Source organism: Eurosta solidaginis, chromosome 5, assembly GCF_040869045.1.
Source record: "Eurosta solidaginis isolate ZX-2024a chromosome 5, ASM4086904v1, whole genome shotgun sequence".
In the NCBI taxonomy this organism is placed as follows: domain Eukaryota; kingdom Metazoa; phylum Arthropoda; class Insecta; order Diptera; family Tephritidae; genus Eurosta; species Eurosta solidaginis.
In genome coordinates this window covers 5090133-5111909 of record NC_090323.1, presented here as the reverse complement: position 1 = coordinate 5111909, position 21777 = coordinate 5090133, and the positions used below count along the sequence as shown (strand labels likewise).

The 21777-nt window shown below is 34.2% G+C and overlaps 1 long non-coding RNA gene across 3 annotated transcripts; it reads right to left on the bottom strand.

The window, feature by feature from the left end:
* Nucleotides 1–244: 244 nt before the first annotated feature.
* LOC137254077 (uncharacterized) lies at nt 245–5135 on the bottom strand. Of its 3 annotated transcripts, XR_010953972.1 has the most exons (4): nt 5016–5135; nt 2257–2431; nt 1965–2197; nt 245–1866 (listed from the first exon to the last, which is right to left on the bottom strand). It is a non-coding gene; the product is annotated as an uncharacterized lncRNA (long non-coding RNA). The 3 variants fall into 3 exon arrangements; XR_010953971.1 differs by lacking the exon at nt 5016–5135 and having other exon boundaries at nt 2257–2973; XR_010953973.1 differs by lacking the exon at nt 5016–5135 and having other exon boundaries at nt 1965–2173; nt 2257–2973.
* Between the last annotated feature and the right edge of the window lie 16642 nt (nt 5136–21777).

Below are 21777 nucleotides of genomic sequence, written 5' to 3'. Positions count from 1 at the left end.
TTTTTCAAAAATCGTTTGGAGTACACTTTATCTCATAAGTAGTAGTAGTAGTAGTAATTCGTTTTATTAAACAGAATATTTTTTTTAACAAAGTTGATTACAATATAAAATTTTTTTTATAACTAAACTTTGGCGTAGTGCCGTCAGTTTATAAGTACTTGTAGTTTTTCTGTACATTATATAATAAAATATTTCTTAAATATATGTTTCAGAATTCCTCTTCTAAAATTTGCTTCCTATATTTTAACGCTGATTTAATGTACTGATCCAGTGATCCAGTTTTTACCATTCAGGTATTCATTAATGTCTTGGTGTGTTAATACACTTTTTTTAAAAAATAATATTCTAAACTACATAAGTATGGGACAACTATCCAGAAAGTGTAAAACGTTTTCTTCGTCTCCTGAGTTGCAAATTGGAAAGCAATTATCTGAACACTCAAGATGAGGTTCATAATTTAGTTTCAATAGTTCTCCTCTTACGCGAAACAAATTTCTGATGCCATATATGTATGCTAAATTCACCTCTAAAATAATTAAACTCACAAAGATTATGTTCGAGGACGGGGTAAGTTCATCTTACTTCGCTAGCTTGAGCTCTTAACAGAAAATGTTCCCTTTTCACTGCATATATTTTAGCTAATATATTGCGGTGCCAATGCCTCCACAAAGTGTTATCATTTATTAGAATTGGTTCACCGTACTCATTGGCAAGCGCATCCCACTTTTGGAAATATTGGAACTTAGTTTCTAGCAAGTGCATTGTGATTAGCTTTGGATGACGGTTATTACCCATTTCCATAACCCTGCAAATATAATTGAAATGTATTTTTAGGAAGTCAATATACAATTCTGGGAGTCCGGTTTCGAGATGAATCATATAGTTCGGGGTATTGCGCGGTAATCTGAACAGCGTTTTAATAAAGTACCTCAGCAACTTTTCTACTTCTACGTAATATTCAATTCCCCACACTTCTGATGCATAGCCCAATACTGTTCGTACAGCTGCTTCAAATAGTTTGTACTTATGACTATGAGGAATATATTTTTTAGACAAAACAGATCTCCAGATGCTGTTTATAGCGTATTTTGCTGTTTTAATCTTACTTGACAAATGTTTATGGTACGATACATTGTACATTATAACTACTCTTAGATACTTATATTCCTTTACCTTCTCCAACTCTTGTCTCTCATAATTTGTCGCCATAAAACGCCCAATAACAAAAGCAAAATACCAGCAAAAAAGCTCTGAGTTATCTTCAAGCAAGTTCTGAGAAACTCGTTTTCTAGATAGGCTGAGTCTGCACTCATCACGCACTTTATAAATCTAATATTTTTCATTGATTAAGAGTAGTACTTAATATCGTTTCGTTACTGCGTTAACAACGTACCCTTCAGACAAATGCCAAAAACTTTCCAAAAAAGAAGTTGAATATGTTAAATTGCATCCACAATTAGAACTTACTATCAGGATGCAGACGGTGACTTACCACTATCGGCAAGAGTCATCCTGGCAGTAGATCCTTACCCAACAACTCAACTTTTTCTATGGGATAGTAGCCAAAATTTTCCAGAATTTTTCGGTTTTCGCTATTCAAAGATTAAAAAATATTTTCTATATTAGAACCTAAGTATTTATAAAGGTGCAAAATATATGCAAAACCGGACACGACTCAAAAAGTAAAGTTGGAGTACCGCTAGGTTTCGCGGATAAATCCATAAACGAATAAGAAAACTTGTTGGGCTTTCATGCAAATAACGAAATGGGTTAGTCTACCATGGTACCGACGAAATGGTCAGCAAAAATATCTAAATGATCCAGACACAGTGGTGAAATGGCCCTTAAATCAGTGTTAAAATAATTCTGTAAACAATGAGAATAGAAATGATGATGATGTAAACAATTATAATAGAAATGATGAAAATAATTTCGAAATGATCATAGAATAGTTTTGCATTTACCCAGAAACAGTCTTGAATCCATACCAAATGTATACCGAAAGAGTCCTGAAAATATCCTTAGACAGTTATTGTAGTAGCTGCAAAAGCACCATCGAAAGTTAGAAGAGTGTTGCGAATGTGTGCAATTATTTTCCAGCTAAGAATTCGTTACGCTTCGATTCTTGCCGGACTGGTCTCGTACCTTCGGTTCTGTGAATTTTGATCACCTCCTACGGAAGGCATATTGCGACAACCTTTAAATTAGCAATTTTTATTATTATTAAATTATTATTTTTTATTAGATACTAGTCACCTAGGGGTATGAAAAGTACCCCATATTAAAGTACTCATCAGAAGCTTCCATTTGATACCCATATTATACAAACACATCGTAGGGTTATCCGGGTCCACGTTTTGACCTATATCTCAAGACCCTAGGCAGTTTAGAAAAAAATTTTTTTTGCTAAAAACCTTCCCCTATTTGATCCCTATAATATGAAAAAAGAACGAATAAAATTGGCCTCGTATCGGCCCCAAAACATGGACAGGAACGAACATCATTTCATTTTTATATATATAAATTATTAAGCTAAAACAATGTCCTTGGAATTCATATGTGAATATCCGAACTCTGCCTAACCGTGACACACCATTGTTAAAGGACTTTTGACGCATCACAAGTCTACCACCATAGTCCCTTTACAGTAGCTAGTGGCAGGAAGACAACCGAAGTAGTATTTTTTTCTAATGTTTCTTTGATGTTTGCCATCAGCATGCTTAGCAGCAGAGATTCCTGAGCTGCTTTGTTAAATGCGGGATTTTATGAGATGTACATATAATCTCAGTCTTTATTTAAAAATTTTCCCTTGTACATTTCACATAACACAGCCCGGTTCCTCGGTCGGAGTTCGCGTAGAGTTTATCAGCGATTTTGTGTATGAGGCTAGGTTAGATAGCTCCCGATAAAGCACCGTATGTATCATGGGACTTCAAAAGTTCACGTAAAGTCCATGTCAACGCGTTCCTAACTTCTATGGATGCGAAAGTGTTTTTTCTGCGCGGGCAATGACAGGTATCATAAAGGCGATCTTAACAAGGTAAGTGATTTAACGCAGGGGGCACATTGCCAATTGTTTTTAGCCCATACATCGTGTTACGCTTTACTGTACAGCTTCCGAATCCTGGGACTGTTGTCTTACTACTATGCAGACTTCTTTCAGCTAGTTGTAACTATTTCATTGTAATTGATAGAAGGTCCACTCCTGTTGCTGCTGTTTTACCTACAATTTTGTTGGAGAAACGCTTGGATTCAGATCAGCTATTCCTGCAACTTAATTGAGATTTAAGATATGTGAAACAATGGCTAGCTTTTAAGCCTTTAGTAGTATTCCTTTTGTTAACCGATATAAAGCTCATGCCTTCAAATGCACATAAGAAGCTTACGATGAGGTTATTAATGTCAGTACGTTCAAATACCTAATATATACATACATATCACATACGTACTTTATATCGATTTCATCTTATAATTTCACCATACTCATTATAGAATATGATGTATGTAAGTGTGTAAATGTCTGGAACTACTATCCTGATAAGTTAATAATACGAAATTATATAAACTCTCAATAACAGGAATACTTACGCTTACGAGTAAATATCTAATTATGGAACAACGCCTGAATACCTCATTATTATTTCAGCTAATGCATACTAAGCTTGGTATATATTTATATAGTACTGATATATGTAGATGCAGAAGACACATGTGGTTACTCCCACACCTAAAGCCTAGAATTAGTACAGACATACATACTAAGTAAATATAGTTTATAAGTAAACTAATAATTGCACTAAAATGTATAGAGGTGGATTCTCTAGGCGGATGCTCCTATTCTGAATTTCAACTAAATATATACATAATGGGTGCTTTAAAAAAATTATTTCTTAGCAGCAAAGTAGGCCGTCCATGTTAAGACCACTTGCGATTAGAGACAATCAACTTCCTTTTCTTTTTTTTTAACAGCAGGAACGTTTCCTGCATCGATATAGCAGCGTCTAACATTTAAAATTTGCCGATTGCTTGAAAACTCTTACTTTTAAGGCATCAGAGTGAATGTGGGACAGTTAATCTTTTTGTACTATCGAAATTTTAAGAAAAAATATTTATAATATTTGTAATAGAAACTATGAAAACCAATCTCAAAAACTTTTTCGAAAAATACAAAAACTGGAGAAAATTTTAGTTTGAAAAAATGTTACGTATACGAACGGTAGCCTCTTTTTTGGCTGGTATGTACATGTTTGCGTGTAAATGGTTGGTTTTTTTATAAAATAACTGTTTTTTTTATTTTTTATTCTAATTAGAAGCATACCTAAATATTTTGAATATACTAAAATATACACCGCATACTCACTGAAAGCTATTCAAGCAAAATCTCCAGCACATCACGTTTGAGACTCTGATATTCACTCGCATTCATTCTACGAGGGTATTATTTTACAAATAAACAAACAAATAAAAAAAATTTATAATAAAATATCCCTACTTTGAGTGCAACAAATAAAGCAAAAAACAAAAAAAAACTTGACAGCATTAAATTACAAAACGAAAGCTTTTGATTGCTCGGCGCCCGCATCTTTTCAATGTAGACGAGAGCTCGTGTATGAAACTCAGCCCAGAATTTTTGTTTATCAAATGACGGCGCATATATATCGCAACTTAAGTACATGACCAAACATTAATAAAAGGTGATTATGAGTAAAAATAATAAAACACAACATTTTAAATGGATTGGTTCATATGCGCTAATATAATTTGGTGCAGCTTGAAACGTGAGCCATTTTGACAGTTTTTAGATTTACAGAAAGACTGATCTTGCAGAATATATATGCATGCTTATGCATGAAATTAGTTTAGCGTTTTAAATGCATCGACAATCAAGAAAATTTAATTACTCGATTTTTATTACTTCACTAATTGGGATTTTTCGATAATTTTTTTTTTTAGAAAATCCAGAATGGTTAAAATAGTATATAATATTGTAACGAATTTACTGAAATTCTGCTTACTTGCAACCTTCTACTAACGTTCGAATCACTAAACTGTTGAATAAATAACTCCACTATTCAATAATGCCAAATGGCCTTTATTAAAGTACTTCACAATAACACTTATACTTCGCAACTGATAGCTTGCTTAAATCAAACTGATTCTCGTCCGTCAACTGTTGCCGCTTTTATAGTGTTTGGTTTCCTCGTTGGCATATTTCTAGGCGGTTTTATTCTAGAAGTTACTAGTTAGTCAGCAACTATAAAATTACCAACTATAACTACGTTTATAGCTTCTCATATGCGCGTGTATATGTGAGTGTTACTTGCACAAATTATTGCCTACTTTTGGGAGCATCTCAGATAAGATATGTGCATTATTCGTTACAATATAATATGCATAATTTTTTTAAGTATTTAAATATTTGTTATCTTTTTTGAACTCTACAGTATTTAATATAAAATTTTAAAACCAAGCAATAGTTAAATAGTTAACAACGTCTAAGGAGAGTGAAAATTTCGAATAGCCAAAATAAAAACTAAATTGTTTGCCAAATATCTCAAATTTTTTAACTCGTTTTTATTAGTTCTAAAATGTCTTTTCAGGTGATACGAATACGCGTGTAATTAATTGGTTTTTAACAAAGCAATGTGCTTATTTTATTTACAGAAATACAAACTTAAACGCAAAAGCTCTCTGTCATCAACCTTTGAAAATAATTAATTAAAAAATACAGCTAAACAATAATTTCAAACAAATAAAATAGCTAATAAATAAAACAATCACTCGTTATATTCGTGCAACATTGCAAAAAACCACAATAACATCAAAGTCAACAACAGTTTAATGATCATATAGCAACCTCAAACAGTTCAAAACTAGCGACGTCTATCTAAATATCTATCTATCTATGCATAACAAAAAATAATGCTCGTTGCTTTAGCAATTGTCTCGTTGATTTAATAAATTAACATTCATCGCTTTCGCTAATTGACTGGCAAGTCAAAGTGATGCGACACATTTTCAAATCAAACTGAAAACGTGAACATCTGGTGAACAAATGTATTGTTATAGAGATTCTATTACCATCATCAAATCAAATAAAGGGTGATTCAAAAGTGCTTAGCTATTTCTGCTGCATAGTAAGTCCCTAGCTAGAACAGACACATTCCTGAACGCTTTCGTATAACCAAATTTGGCAATGGGTGACATAGCTGATCACACCTACACATTAATCAGCCTTAGGAGGATGACTAGGAGACGGGTACCAAGAACTATCAACCACGCAACTCAGAGTCTTATGCGGAGCGTGGATGACTTGCAGCCAAAGCATTTGGACGAAGCTGTTTCGGTGTCTTAATATTGCCTATATGTATTTATTATTAACAGAAAATTATAAGGAATATAAGAGCCTGCCCTTATAGATAAGGTCTAAGTATTACAAATAATATAATTATTCGTACTTGATAAGTGATACTAGTAAAAAATCGTAAGAAGAAACCGGCTTCTGAGGTACAACAATGAAGAAGAGCGTAGAATTGTACGAAGAAAAAAGAGCTTCATCTTTTGGCATTAAAAATTGTGAAGCGTTACGAAGATACGCAGCTCGGTAGAAGCAATGAGGCAAGAATTTTGCAGAGAAAAATCTGCAATACCACAACCGGTTCGAAGAGGAATATGTCCTAGGAGAAATTTGGCTGGAGGCCAACTTGAGATTTGGCGGTCAGCGAAAACATACAAGGAAGTAGGGGATGTAAGTATGTGAAGTTCTGAAATTGGGTTATTCTTAACTCACATCGGGAAGTCCTTAATAGAACAGATATAACAAGCGAAAAGTGGATGCGATAGAAAAGGACACCAAGAGCCTTAATGATGCTGCGGGTCCTACAGATACGCTTCCAAACCACTAAAGCGGCATCAAAGGGGTTCCTTATAACACTTGCAGAAGTTTCGTTCGACGGAAGGCTGATCTGAGAACCATCATTTCTATGTGAAGCAAGAGTTCCGGGTTGGCGAAATCGGAAGGCACGGTGAATGCTGTTGCCATCGGAAACGCCTACACTATTTAATGTTGGCCAGTTCCATCCCTGATAACCTAAGTGGTTGTAGTCATCGAGCGAAATAAGAGGAAGACTCTTTTCCTGGTATCATGCTGTGCGGCTCAAAACGTTGAGATCTCACCGGCAAATATAAGGAGATTTGATATCGGGGAAGAGGGCACCACGCTGGTTGTTTTTTCGACTGCCAGCTTTCGTTTCAAACATGCTCTATTTTAGAAAACTTTTGAAGAACAATCTATCTCAGAATTTCATTCAAAATCACCCAATTTCAGAATTTGTTTTAAAAACGATATGTCGATCATAAATTCAGTGACTTAGGATGGGGCGTTTATAAAAAAAACCTTGAGATAGGGTGTTTTTCAACCGAATACAAATATATGGTTTTTTGAACTGGTTGCCGAGATAGGGTGATACTCCACTTAGGAGTCGATATATGAAATTACCGATCTTTAATAGCACATTAATTTAGGTTGTAAAAGCTGTATATCTCAGCTGTACATCTCAAAATCCATAGACTAGTTTCATTTGAAACACAAAAGTTCAGTAGATCTAAAAGAAGTTTAATTTTAAATGAAAAAAGTTTTGTTTGAAATAAAAAAGGTTTCATTTGATTAAACAAAAGTTTAACTTGCATTGAAGAAAGTTTAATTTGACTTGAAAATGATATTTGTAGCATGTTTACATTATAAGCCGATGGTATATAGCGTAAATCTATTAAAGAATCGATTTGATTCAAATATCTACTCTACATTTTTGGACACCCTTTATATGCATACATTTTGTGGTATTACTATAACAATGAGAAAATTATTAGTTTTATTGTTGTATCGAATTCAATTTGCACACGTTTCTATATATATATGCATGTACATATGTATGTATATACATCGTAAATAGGGTTCAATATATTAATATGTATCATACTTTTGCAACGTGACAGTCTAAGTTTAGATGCCTTGAGCCATTTAAAATTAGTTAAAAAAAAAAGACTATACTTTATTAAGGAATGAATTTTTTCTTCAAACATAATATCTTTACCCTTTGCCTTCATATATTCTTTTTATTGAAGTTAACCTTTTCTTGAATTTAAATTAAATAAATTTAATACACGTAAGCTGGTATTTTTCGTTCGTTTAATTTTTACAATAAGAAATATATTCCAATTATTATTTTTTATAAAATCCAAATCAACTCAAATCTCACATATTTGTTGTTTTACTTTAAAACGTGATAAACGAACATTTTTGCTATAAAATCGTAGGAGACTTCAAAAAAATGTTAAATACATTAAATACATTAAAAATTGTGGGAACCAACAGTTAGCAACTAATCAAGGTGTAAATTTAAAAATTAGACACGTTCGTAGATTAAACTGATATGAGTTGTTACATGCATATGTTTGTATGTAATTTATTCAGATAGATGTGTCTCATTGAATTTTGTGATTTGGGTAGCTAAAATTTAATTAATTCAAATTGAAATACGAAATTGGGTATTCGTATAGATTGAATAAAATATTTAATTAATTTACGTGATTTGGAAATTTTAATGTAATTTTATGAATAATTTGTTATAAAGACTTACAACTGCAAGGGTTATATAAAACACCACTGTTTTGAATTTACGAAAATATCAAATTTACATACTGTATTCCTATTAAAATTAAATTTGTGGTGATTCGCCTACGATATATATGTACGTTTGTACTTGACCGTATACTTTTTAAAACTAAATTCGAAAATTCGCAGAAGTTTTACCGAAATTGCGAGCTTTTTATTTAGAGTTTTCTGAATTTTTTTGAGTATATCTTGAAAATCGGTTTTTATAAGTTTTTTTACGAATTTTCGAATTTTTCCGCTTTGGTAAGAACTACGACTGCTATTTTCGAGTTCGCAACTATAAATCCGAATTTAAGCAACATTCTCCAATTGCGACATTTCTTTTTTCGCTAAAAGGGGCATCCGTCTCAATGTTAACCGTAGAGTAGTGTCACCGATCCTTTAATCTTCCTGTTTTATCTCCCAATCTGTTTTGTTGATTTGATGCCATTTGATGTCCAGTCTTCCGCCATATATTGCCATATCCCCATTCCTCTGGGATCATCCTTCCCATCAAACTGCCATAAAAACTTACTTGTATTACCGGAGAAGGGTAAACACTGGAGGTCTTCTCAAGGATATCTCTATGATGTGATGGTCAAACTGATTCTCATGAAGATGTCATCAAAGCAGCGAATGGCGTAATAAGTGTCGTATAACCCCTCTATTAGTACTGCACGCAATAAAAAGCCTCCATTAGGTCGACATCTTGGACAAAATAGCCTTACCACAGGCTATTTTAAGGCTTCGATATGCTGCATTTTAGCCTTAGAATCATGGGTACTCTATCATTCTGATATTTTTCGGCTTCGTCTTAACAGGAGGATATATTCCATTTACTGATCTCACTTGAGATTGTTTCGAGTTAGCTTTTTATAAAAAAAACATCCTTTAACCAGGGCGGCTACCTTCCAATGGAACTAGGCTGCTAATAGCAACTTTTGACTACCGTTGGTCCCTTGCTCTTTGCTTCTGGAAATCTGGGTCTGGATTCAACTAGTCAAGTGGTGGGCTGACAGCTCAACTCAACTGGTCTTGTACTCTTCTGTTAATTTTTTGATTACAAGCACTTAGCGGAAACTGTTAGGATTTTAGGAATTTCAAACGTTTCTAGCTGGATTCATCCAGCTTTTGCAATCACAAAGAGTTAATATTTCGAGCGGCTTTGCGGAGGTAGTGCCCAAGATTAAAATCTACCTTATACGTTACTTTATTGTTGCTACCTAGTGATTCGCAAAGTAATGGGAAGCTAGCATCACCCTGCAGCGAATTGCGCTAGTAATTCTGTGCTCTCAACTGACAATTTTCCTCATTTGCAAACCTTTTTAACGCTTTATCAACTGGTTCAGTGGTAGTTGGTTGGTTATTTTGAGTAATTAAATTAAATTCATAGTACCTGGGCGACCCAGCTTTGCTCGGCAATCTTCGAATATGCCGCATAACATACTAAGTTCAACATGTCACCATTAATCAAACTCTACTTTTTTTATATGTACATGTATTATATATTTTTATTTACCAATATTTGATTTCTTTATAAATAAATTTTAAAAACATATCAAACACTAACCGCAAAATGCACTGGAATGAAAAATCTGAAATGCGTAATTCCAGCCTATAGTATAAGGGATTGCTATGGCAAGTAGTGAAATCGAGGAACTAAGTTATTTAGGTCGAGTATCTTCATGCGCCGAATTATTAATTTCAAATATTTTTTTAGTTATACACTAAGAAAGTCTCACAATTTTATTACATTCCAAAATCTTGAAAATTTCACGAATGACAACTGTCAGTTATGACAACTATCAGTTAGTTTAATTAATTGTCAACTTACTTCCCTTCCCATCTGTTGGTAAGTAGTTAAATTGTTAGATCTCGTTTTCAAATTGAACATATGCCTCTAGTGTTCAACGGTAGCAAATTACCATGGTGAGCTACCTCTTTCCTATGGTGAGAAATCTTTCTAATAGTAATCTGTGAGAAATTGCAATTATTCATTTCATATTTGCCAAAAATGTTCATTTAAATATATTTCGCTAGAATTAGCCACGGTCCCTTGATATTGCTTTTCAATTTTATTAGCGTGTTTGAAATTAAGAAAATTAAGTCGAATCATGTGTAAGATTTTTTACGAAGATTTTTAACTTTAATGTTTTCCTTTAAAGCTTTAGTAGCATATGAGTAAGTAGAGTACTATTTCGTCTAACTACCCCAACCCTAAATGGTAACCCCACTCAAAAATGTCCCTATTGTAATGCGGAGTGAAAAACCTTTTGTTTGATACCCATATCGGCATATCTCATACATTTTCTTTAATTTCGAATAGGTGACAAACCTACTCAAAAATGTCGCTATTGTAATGCGGAGTGAAATACCTTTCGTTTGATACCCATATCGGCATATCTCATGCATTTTTTTTAATTTCGAATAGGTGGCAACCCTAAATGGTAACCCTACTCAAAAATGTTCCTATTGTAATGGGGAGTGAAATACCTTTTGTTTGATACCCATGTCAGCATATTTCATGCAATATTTCTTTAATTTCGAATAGGCGGTAACCTATAGGCAACCCTACTCAAAAATGTCCCTATTGTAATGCGGAGTGAAATACCTTTCGTTTGATACCCATATCGGCATATCTCATGCAATTTTTTCAATTTCGAATAGGTGGAAACCCTAAAAGGCAACCCTACTCAAAAATTTACCTATTGTAATGCGGAGTGAAATGCCTTTCGTTTGATACCCATGTCAGCATATCTCATGCAATATTTCTTTAATTTCGAATAGGCGGTAACCTATAGGCAAACCTACTCAAAAATGTCGCTATTGTAATGCGGAGTGAAATACCTTTCGTTTGATACCCATATCGGCATATCTCATACATTTTCTTTAATTTCGAATAGGTGGCAACCCTAAATGGTAACCCTACTCAAAAATGTTCCTATTGTAATGCGGAGTGAAATACCTTTTGTTTGATACCCATGTCAGCATATCTCATGCAATATTTCTTTAATTTCGAATAGGCGGTAACCTATAGGCAAACCTACTCAAAAATGTCGCTATTGTAATGCGGAGTGAAATAACTTTCGTTTGAAACCCATATCGGCATATCTCATGCATTTTTTTTAATTTCGAATAGGTGGCAACCCTAAATGGTAGCCCTACTCAAAAATGTTCTATTGTAATGCGGAGTGCAATACCTTTTGTTTGATACCCATGTCAGCATATCTCATGCAATATTTCTTTAATTTCGAATAGGGGTAACCTATAGGCAACCCTACTCAAAAATGTCCCTATTGTAATGCGGAGTGAAATACCTTTCGTTTGATACCCATATCGGCATATCTCATGCAATTTTTTCAATTTCGAATAGGTGGCAACCCTAAAAGGCAACCCTACTCAAAAATGTCCCTATTGTAATGCGGAGTGAAATACCTTTCGTTTGATACCCATATCGGCATATCTCATGCAATTTTTTTTAATTTCGTATACGTGGAAACCTTGTGAAACATTCCGAGTGGCAACACCTAGGTTGAAAGTCTTAGAAGGTGATACATTATCTCTGTGCCAAATTTCATTTAAATCGGTTGCGCCGTTCACGAGATCGTTCGGCTATACAAACATACAAATATACAAGAATTGCTCGTTTAAAGTTATAAGCATGGCGGAACGTTACAAGGTGGCAGCATGGTGACATACCTACAAACATAAATAAAAATTTCATGTACTTTGTTTTTGTAAATACGATGGACAAATGTCAAAATATTACTGCGCCGGAAGTTGAAGTACCAAATCAAATAAAAAAAGTTAGTAATCAGCTGTCCAATGCTGGAACCTTGTATCGTTGCGCCATGGTTATAAGATAACATAACTCAGACTTAAGCGCTGTTGGTACATGTATGGCTACCAACTGTCCCGCACTGCATCCGATAAGCACCAGTTCGGAGGTAGTTAATAAAATTGTAGTGTCAAACCTGTGCTTTGCATGACTGTCTCATATTTTCTCTGCAGCGCACTTTTATATAATTTGAGGCTTGAACCCAGGACCGTCGTCGTAGAAATTATGTGCCTTTAAGGCAGACAGTTATCAATTAAACAACGATATCTGTGATAAATCAAAAATCCTATTTTGGCCAAGTCTTACTGAGCATTGCATTTTTGTATGAAAAAATGTATGCCACAGCCACAAAACTCTTTGCAATACATTTTGCAAATATCCCAAATCAATACATCAACTCAATTAAGCGCAATTTAAATTGATTTTGGAACACTTTAATCCAGTTAAACATCACAACTTTTTTGTGACATAAAATCGAAATTCGATTTGCAAAATCCCTTAAACCAGGTTTTCAAAAATTGTTTACTCACCACACAACGCTTCATTAAATCCAGCACATTTACCTGGCACAAGCAACAAGCTATCTGTCATACGTGTGTATGTACATTCGACTGGATCGGTCTTCTTATGAAATGAGAAATTGCAAAAGTCCGTCCCTTAAATTAAAGCTTAATGCGGCAGTTACCCACCGACGTGTGCCGTACGTAAGGACGTTTGTCGTACGAAGCACGTTTGACCGAACTCTCAAGCCCGTAGGAATCAATGTGTGCGTCTGTGTACATGTACATAAGATATTTGTGTGTGTATTGTTTACAGATAAGCACTGTTGCCATTGACCATTTTGCATGTATGCTTATGGAAACATCAACTTTTTCCAATTTAATTTTTGATATTGTAAAAGGCTCGAATACTATTAAATAAGTATAAATAGATTAAATATTTATAATCAGCACTTTTACATAATTATTTCGAATTATTTTCACAATTTTTCAAACTTTAATTAGGCGTTTTTGCATAAAATTGCAAACGGTCAAAAATTAGCGCACAATAGTTTACTAGGCAACTCTGTCTAGTGAGAGAGCGATCAGCTGACACGTTCTTACGGAAAAAATCAAAATTGTTTTGAGTTCGACGTTCCGGGCTACGTACGTACGGGCGTTGCACGTCGGTGAGTTTTCGTTTACATTGCACACTCATAAGATAGGTCGTGTCAGCTGACACGTTTTTTCTACGTACGTTCGTGAGTAACCACGGCTTAAGTTGGAAGGGTCGCTGAACTTTTTATTTTGTTCTTTGCAAAGACAGCAGAAATGAGGTTGATATGCCATAATTTTGATCTTGATAAGTTTTGTAATTCCTGCTAATATCCTTTCCAGCTCTTCGAGTGTCTTCGCATAGTCCCTTTTTCATTGTTTTGTGAAACGAGAAGCATTCTTTAAGGCACTAACCAGGCAAAATTATGTGGGATGAAGTTCAGAGCATAAAATGACATTGGAAACAAGGGCATCTCAAGACCAAACTTGTGGCATTAAAAGGTTAAAAATCTAATTTTAAATAACAAAGTTTGAATTGGGGCTGTAACACTTTCAACACAAGCTTTAAACTTAGAGTGCATCTTCTGTCACGTTTTTTTTTTTTTTTTTTTTTTTTTTTTTTTTTTTTTTTTTGAAGCGGTCTAATGTGCATATGAATAAATGTGTATGAATGAGGCCATTTTGTCCATCGAACATGCCATTTTGTCCATCGAACATGACTCAATTACACCTCTCAACGCCCCTTCATCCTTTTTACGCCAAGACCCAATATATTCGTCTGTGTTCGCATGTGCGTGTAGGCAACATCATTCGGCTTGGCTGTCAACTGTGAATTCGCACCCGCATGACATTAAAACAACAACAACAAAAACACAATTGAACTACAATAACAAAAAAATAACAACGCAGCAACAGCTAAACTCGTTTCGGACATGAACGATACCAAAGCGAATGCGAAACGAAAAGCTAAATCAGGCATAAATTTAATTAAATGCGATAAGGCGCGAATGCCAATGGGCAGATGGACGATAGATGTAGAAGAGTTGAATCGAGGTGGCAACTACATATGTGCGTATGTGTGTTTGTTGGTGAGACATGGGGAGCGTATGGCGGTGAAAACAACTGGCTAGCTGGACTGACTGGTCTAAATATCTGGCAGATTGGCACAACGCTTGCCTAAATGGCGAGTTGTCAGCCCATTAGACGTATACTACGTTGGTTGTTTGATTAGTTGCTACATTGGGGGATATAAATGTGTGAACACTTGGACACCAAACGCGGCTGCCTCGAGCGTTATTAAGGGAATTTGTTTGATGAAGCTATTTGTGAGCGGCGGTGAGGGGTTTTGAGGGCCGCTGTGTACAGCCGGCTGGCTGGAGCGTTTTTTTGTTTTTATTGAAGTTCTCTTGCTGTTGTTGCTGCTGATGGCATTAGCGAAACATGTGTGCCCTCAAATGACTTCAACATGGGGTTCTCGTAGCAAGTGCAAGCTCGTAAATCTAGGCATATGTAAATATACATTACACATAAACACAAACATGCCAATATGTATGCATAGATATATCTGTATACACAAATGGGCATATGTACACATTATTTAGTTCTACAATAAGCCAGTCGACTGCTGTTTACACTGTTGGCTTTTGTTTTTATTGTTTTGCTCTTGCCGTTGTTGTTTTGTTGTTGTTGGCTGGAGAACAAACATGGTGCTTTATATTCGCATAAATTGAAGGTCTGTCCCAGCAAGCCAGTGACACCTAAGCCGCAAAGGCCAACCCCCACCAACTGCCCTCCCAGCACTTGACGTGCCGTGCCACCCTTTTGTATGATTCTTTTTTAAATTTGTTTAGAAAAGAAAAATAATAAATTTTTATTTGTTTACAAAAATTATATTCCATTTTTTTCTTTGCTGCAGTTGCAGTTTAGAACTTTTCAATATAAATAAACATTTTTATTACTTTGTGTAACAGACTTGGAAACATATGCAGGCATACTTACTTACATATTACTACGTACTTAAAAAAAAAAAACAAATTTTTGTTTTTCATATTATATTTTCATTATTTTAGAACTTAAAGAGCATGCCAAAAGTATGCATCACGTTTTTGTTGTTGGTATAGTTGTTGCTGTGGTCCAACCCTTTTTTGCAAAAACTTCTACTTGCGTTACTTCGTTCTAATATACATACAGGTGTATTTACATACGTACGTTTATAAACATTTTTCAAAATTTTAATTTTTTTCCATGCGTATTTACATGACATTCGAGATATTTCTGTTTATTTGTTAGTTATAAGTTTACTAAATGTTAATTATTTTTTCAAACAATAGTCATAATAAAAAATCTAGGTCTAGGTTTTAACGCTAATAAAAATGTCAAATATGTTAGTAAATATGTACATAAGTGGATCTACATACTTCTGAAATAAATTATTATTTGAGATATTCAAGTGCTGGAACTTTTTAATAAAATCTCACAAGCATTTTCGTTTTAAGACAATAGCATTAGATAAAGTCATCTATTTTCCACATTTTTGTGAATTCTGTGTAGGGGAATTATTTGATAACCAACAACGTTCACAAATTTAAAATTTAAGTTTTCAAATACATGTAGTAGGCATTTGCACAACTAATTTAGATCTAAAATCTCAAATTCCCAACCTAATACAAAACAAGTAACGGTGTCGAAGTTCGGGTGTAACCGAACATTATATACTCAGCGTGAGTTTCAATTGTACAGTTAATTTCAGACAAACTACTTTCTCGAATTTTGTTACGCGGCATTTATTTCTTACATTGCTCTAGAAATTTTGTGTAATGCTTGATCGAAATAGGGGCATGACACCGCCCATTTTCAAGAATTGTAGTTCCTTCATTTTTATTATTTTATTAAAATCCACTCGTGAAAAGAAGTACCATTCATATTTAGTTTTTTTTGCAAAGATATTACTAATTTTATTCGTCCACGACACTTTTAAAAATCTTTTACACAAAATTGGGCGTAGTCCTTAATGGATTTAGTTAATTTTTCTTCGAAGCATTTTTGATAGTAAAGGCAACCTCTCTCTCGATGTCGATATTATGATGGATTTAACGGTTTTTGATTTATGCTTAATAATATTTGTATAGCGAGCCCATTTTCAAAGAGATTTTCAAAGTTTTATCAAGAGGCCACGCATCAAATTCCAACATTCTAGGTGCATTATTTACTATTTATTCAGGTTTTTTGTGTTTTCCAAAACATTATATAAATAAAAAGTGGGCGTGGTTGTAACCCAATTTCGCTCATTTTAAGTGGCGATAGGACATGAGTGCCAAGGAAACCATATACAAAATTTCAATAAGATATCTCAATATTTATTCAAGTTACCATGTACAATGACATACGGACGGGCATGGCTAAATCAATTCCTTTCTTCATCCTGAGCATTTTGATATATGGAAGTCTATATTTAGTTCGACTCGTTTATTCCATTAAGATCAACCATTATGTTACCAAAGTTAGGCCCGGTTTTTCAGTTGTTGGTTAAGCTATGCTTAAACTAAGTTTGTATAAACTCTAGTCAAATTTAAACTCTAGTCAATTACTGAGCAGTTTTTCAGTCACAGTTTAAGACCGCTTTTGGGGTAGGCTTTTTTGTACGGCAACATTGGTTTTTTATTATCTAGATAATTTTAAATACCACAACGGCTGGATTTTGCTTACCCAACAAATATTTAAAAGATATTTCTCGAGCGAAATATGTATCTAGTTCCGGAGATGATATCCAACATCATTATCTAGTTATTCTTAAATCAGATAGTTCTCAAGTTGATATCCAGCTTCATTCTCCCATCACTACTCAACCTTTGGGAAATTTTGTGAAATTTATAGTTCTCGAGTTGGTCTCCAACGTCAGATCATTTTCAAATTATTATTATTATTTGGGGGATTTTGAGAAATGTACAGTACTCAAATGAATATTCAACACGTTTCTCCAGTTGATATCCTACATTGGATATCGAGTTGAGGTGAAGTTGAAAAATCTCCGAGGTGGTACCACCAAAGGCCACAGCTATTTATTATGAGTAATAAACACCTGATTGATATCAGTAATGAAGCGTAATTTATCCAAAATAAATAATATATATTTTATTTTATTTTTGTGAAAATACTGTAGTAGTATTATCATGTTACACTTGAGTGCAGTCAAAGAACCACAAGTTAGGAACTACCATTTTTTCAACTTAAGTAATAGTGTTTTTCGCTTTATAAAAAAATTTCTCTTTTCCTGAGTACCCTATGATTCTCAAGTTGAGCCACTGTTTCGTAACAAATCTTGAGATTTTAGAGGTATGCTAGTTATCAACACGAGCTCTAATGGTACACAAGCTCAAATGATTGTACGACGCCATTTCTAACGAACGCAAATCATCACCCTGCCAGATCGGCCGCTTAAGCTCAGCTTAAATTTCAGTTAAAGTAGACTGAAAAACTGCAGAATAAGTTTAAGCGTAGTTTAACTGGCAAATTGAGCTGAACTTGTATTGACAAACCGGGCCTTAATATGCTCTGTGTGCAAAGCGATGGTAATACCGTGGGCAGAATAAATTAATTAAAATACTAGGCATGATATAGATCCGAAGAGTTTCAGGCCGAGCTTCTCTTCCAATTAACGTCGTGCTCCTTTTAGTTTCTCCGAAGAGCACAGATTAGTTTTCACTGAGAACCTTTTCATAGCAAAAAACACTCGTAGTGTTTGCCAAATCACTGCCCCACTTTGAAAAACTTGTTTCTAATTGAAAAAAAAAAAAATGTTTTCTGAATGTTTGATGTTGCTTTACATGGTACTTGAACCCAGGATCTTCGGTGTGGTAGGCAGAGCACGCTATAACCATAACACGGCGGCCGCAAAAAGGATAACTGGGTTAAATATGAGCTAAAAACTTTATGTATATTCGTTGACAGCCCCACAAGTATTATTTATTATGTCGTACTTAAATTTTTTTAAACAAGCGCGCTGTGGTTGTTGTTTCAGTCAGCCTGAAAAGCAGCAGGACGTTCAACAAGGAAATTTTTCGTGTATTCCGTGTAAATCTCTTTCGAGAATTTCTTTAAGGATTTGGTTTGCTTTCTTAAAAAATGTTCGCTGTTCCAATCCCAATTTACACCAACAACAAACAATCATTGTTATTTTTCAGTACACTTTATAAAAGATATCAACTTTTTTTTAATATCTTAAAAGGTTTTGTTCTATGTAGATAACTGGGCAATGTTTTACTTCGCACACTTTCTAACAAAAATTTTATTTTCTAACGAATGTTTGTTTCCAATCGAAGTCCTGCATTAAACTTTTTAATCATGAGCAAATAAACCGAAAACACTTAAATTCCACAATTTTCAGTAGGATATAATTTTCTTTTAATTTTTTTTCTGCAAATGCCCATGTCCATGTACAAATAAGAGAAATGCCATGAACTTTCTTCAATACAAAATTTCTTAACACTTAAAATTTCCTTTCGAAATGCAATAAAAACCGTTCGCATGCAACACCAAGTCAGCACATGCAAACCAAATCAACCAACATGCTCGCACACCAAAGTAGAAAGAAAAATGAAAAGGAGGTGAAATGTTATCGTACACCTACAAAATATTAAAGGTCGGTGAAAATCATGTAACCGGCAAAACTAGGCAACGAACGACGAGTGAGAGAACACAAAAAGCAGAATGTCACTTTGAAATTACAAATAGCAATAAAAAATAGGAAATAAAACTCATGCTGGCACAGAAACAAACGAAACCGGCTAGATGACTTTGCGAGAGAATTAAGATTGGGTAAAACTGGAGTATTTATAAAAGTTAGAAAATACATACATGCTCAATAGAGTGAGGTGAGAGAATATAGAATGTAACTAAATAATAAAAAATAAACACTCATTGAGAACACGAAATTAATACACAACAAACAAAATCAGCTGTGTGTTGTAATATTTATATATAGACTTATTTATATATATATATATATACATATATCTAAGGCTAATGATTTAGATAGGTATATATATGTCTGTATTTATCTACAAGAAAGATTCAAAGAGGTAGAAAAGCTCAAAGAGTTCGGCTGCATAAAATCGCCCTCTTGAGTGTTGTTTTGTGGGTGAAAGAACATCAGTGATGGAAATGAGTGAATGAAAGTTATATAGTTTTATATATGGATGTGTGTATGTATATGCACAAAGATGGACAACCGCTGAGCGATTGAGCAAACAAATTTTAAAAGAACTTATATTTGGTAGAAGGCATGCACATAGCCTTTGAGAGAGAGAAAGCTTATGAATATGTGTGAAAGAGTAAACAACTCACTCGTTGCAGAAGAAGACTACTTGAAAAAATGTTTGCATATCAACAAACTAAAGAGACATTCATAAAAGTGTCATGTTGGAGAAATCAAAAGATAGCAAGTGCGATATATAGCAGATTGAGCGAGCGTACGTAAGTTCGAGTTAGTGAGAAATTAATAAAGAACGAGTGACAATATTAATAAACATATGTACCTAGTAAATGCTAAATTTAGAGAATGAGCCATTAAAGAGAAAATATATTTTTGGAAAAATCAATTAATTGCTGTTGTGACTGAAGCAAAATGAGCACAATAACAGTTTATGAGGGTGGATTATTTAGTTGGCTTAAGGTGAGTGGAAAAATCAATTTTAATTGCGGCTACTGGCAAAAAAATATTAAGTAGTACTCTTGTAGAGAGAAACTAAATGTTAGAGTGTTAGCTTAATGGAAATTCAAACTAATTTTGAATAGTCACATAGATTCTATCTTGAGTTGACTAAATTTATAAAACAGAGCGCCGAAAGTAGTGATTTTAATGCAACCCATAAAGTTAGAATTCACTTTACTATTTCTGGCTCTTTTAATAAAATTGTTATAGGTAATAACAGTCAAACTGACTTATGCTTATAAATTACTCAGCCCAAAACTTCTCAGCGCTCAAAAATTGCAGATTTGCTAGGAAAAGTCTTCAGTAGGCAGAAAAAATTGATATTATGTGCTCTTACTACAAAAATATTTACAATCTTGCTTATTACTTTATTACTCTTTTAAGAAATAAGAAAGCGCTCAATCAGCCACATTTGTTTTTACTCCATAAAAATTTATATACCTTGGCTCTTTATGGATTTTTAAAGCTGTCTATCAGATTTTCAACTTATAAGTTAAATTGTTAAATATATTATACTCAGCAGAGCAAAATAGAGATAGATTGAATAACTCCTTAAATCTAACTTAGTTCATTTTTCTCTTGACTCGTTTGTACGTGCTCTTCAATATTTACTACACTCAGGCTATATGCTCAGTTTCTGCTAGATTAAAGCAGCCATATCAGTTTTGTTCACTTTGAGAATAGAAATCGAGTAACAATTTGAGCTAGACACAGTTAAAGTGCCTACATTTTCTAGTATATGTTCTCTTTACCCAACTAAATTCTCTGATATACCTACTTTAATTTGTTTTCTACTTATTGAGCACTTACTTTTTTTCTCTGCACATACTCTGTGTAGCCAATTGAGTGCTTATCTTAAGCAACTCAACATTTGTGCATCTCCAACTCAATTTCACGCTCATCACTCCACGAAAAACATCTGTGCGTGCGCATTTCGAGAGTTGAGGAACAAAAAAGAAGCTGATTGCTCGAACTGTCATACAAAAACAGATGTTTCCATGCTGCTTTCAGCTGTTAAAGAGAGTGTTGAATACTCATACGCCACCACCACGGCCATCAGCTAACAACTACGAAACAAACAAATGAGTACGAGCAATAATTAACAAATATGTATACTCAAAGCAGACAAGGTTTAGCGCATGACAAAGAGGACCTATGTAGCTATAGAACTTATACCCCAAAAAAAGGGAGATTCACCTAAAAAGGCCCTCACTCAACTCAAATTCAAGAAGTCACTCAAAGTACAAATTAAATAAATGTATGCAGGCATACAAACACATAAAGGTAACTAGTATGTAACTGTGTTACATTTGGCGTAATGTAAGCGTGTAGGGATCTGTCAGATACAAATCGTTCGTTGTGTTTGTTGTTAGTTTTGCTATCGTTAGTTTGTTGGTTAATTGTATGTGTAGTTGAATGTTCGTTTGGTTGGGTTGCTTTTGCTTTGCTGCTCTATGGTTGGCCCGTCTCTGTGTGCATGGAAAAATCGTTGATTGAAACGGCCTGGCTAGCCCTATAAATAGCAGCACTTTGAGCCGGTCGG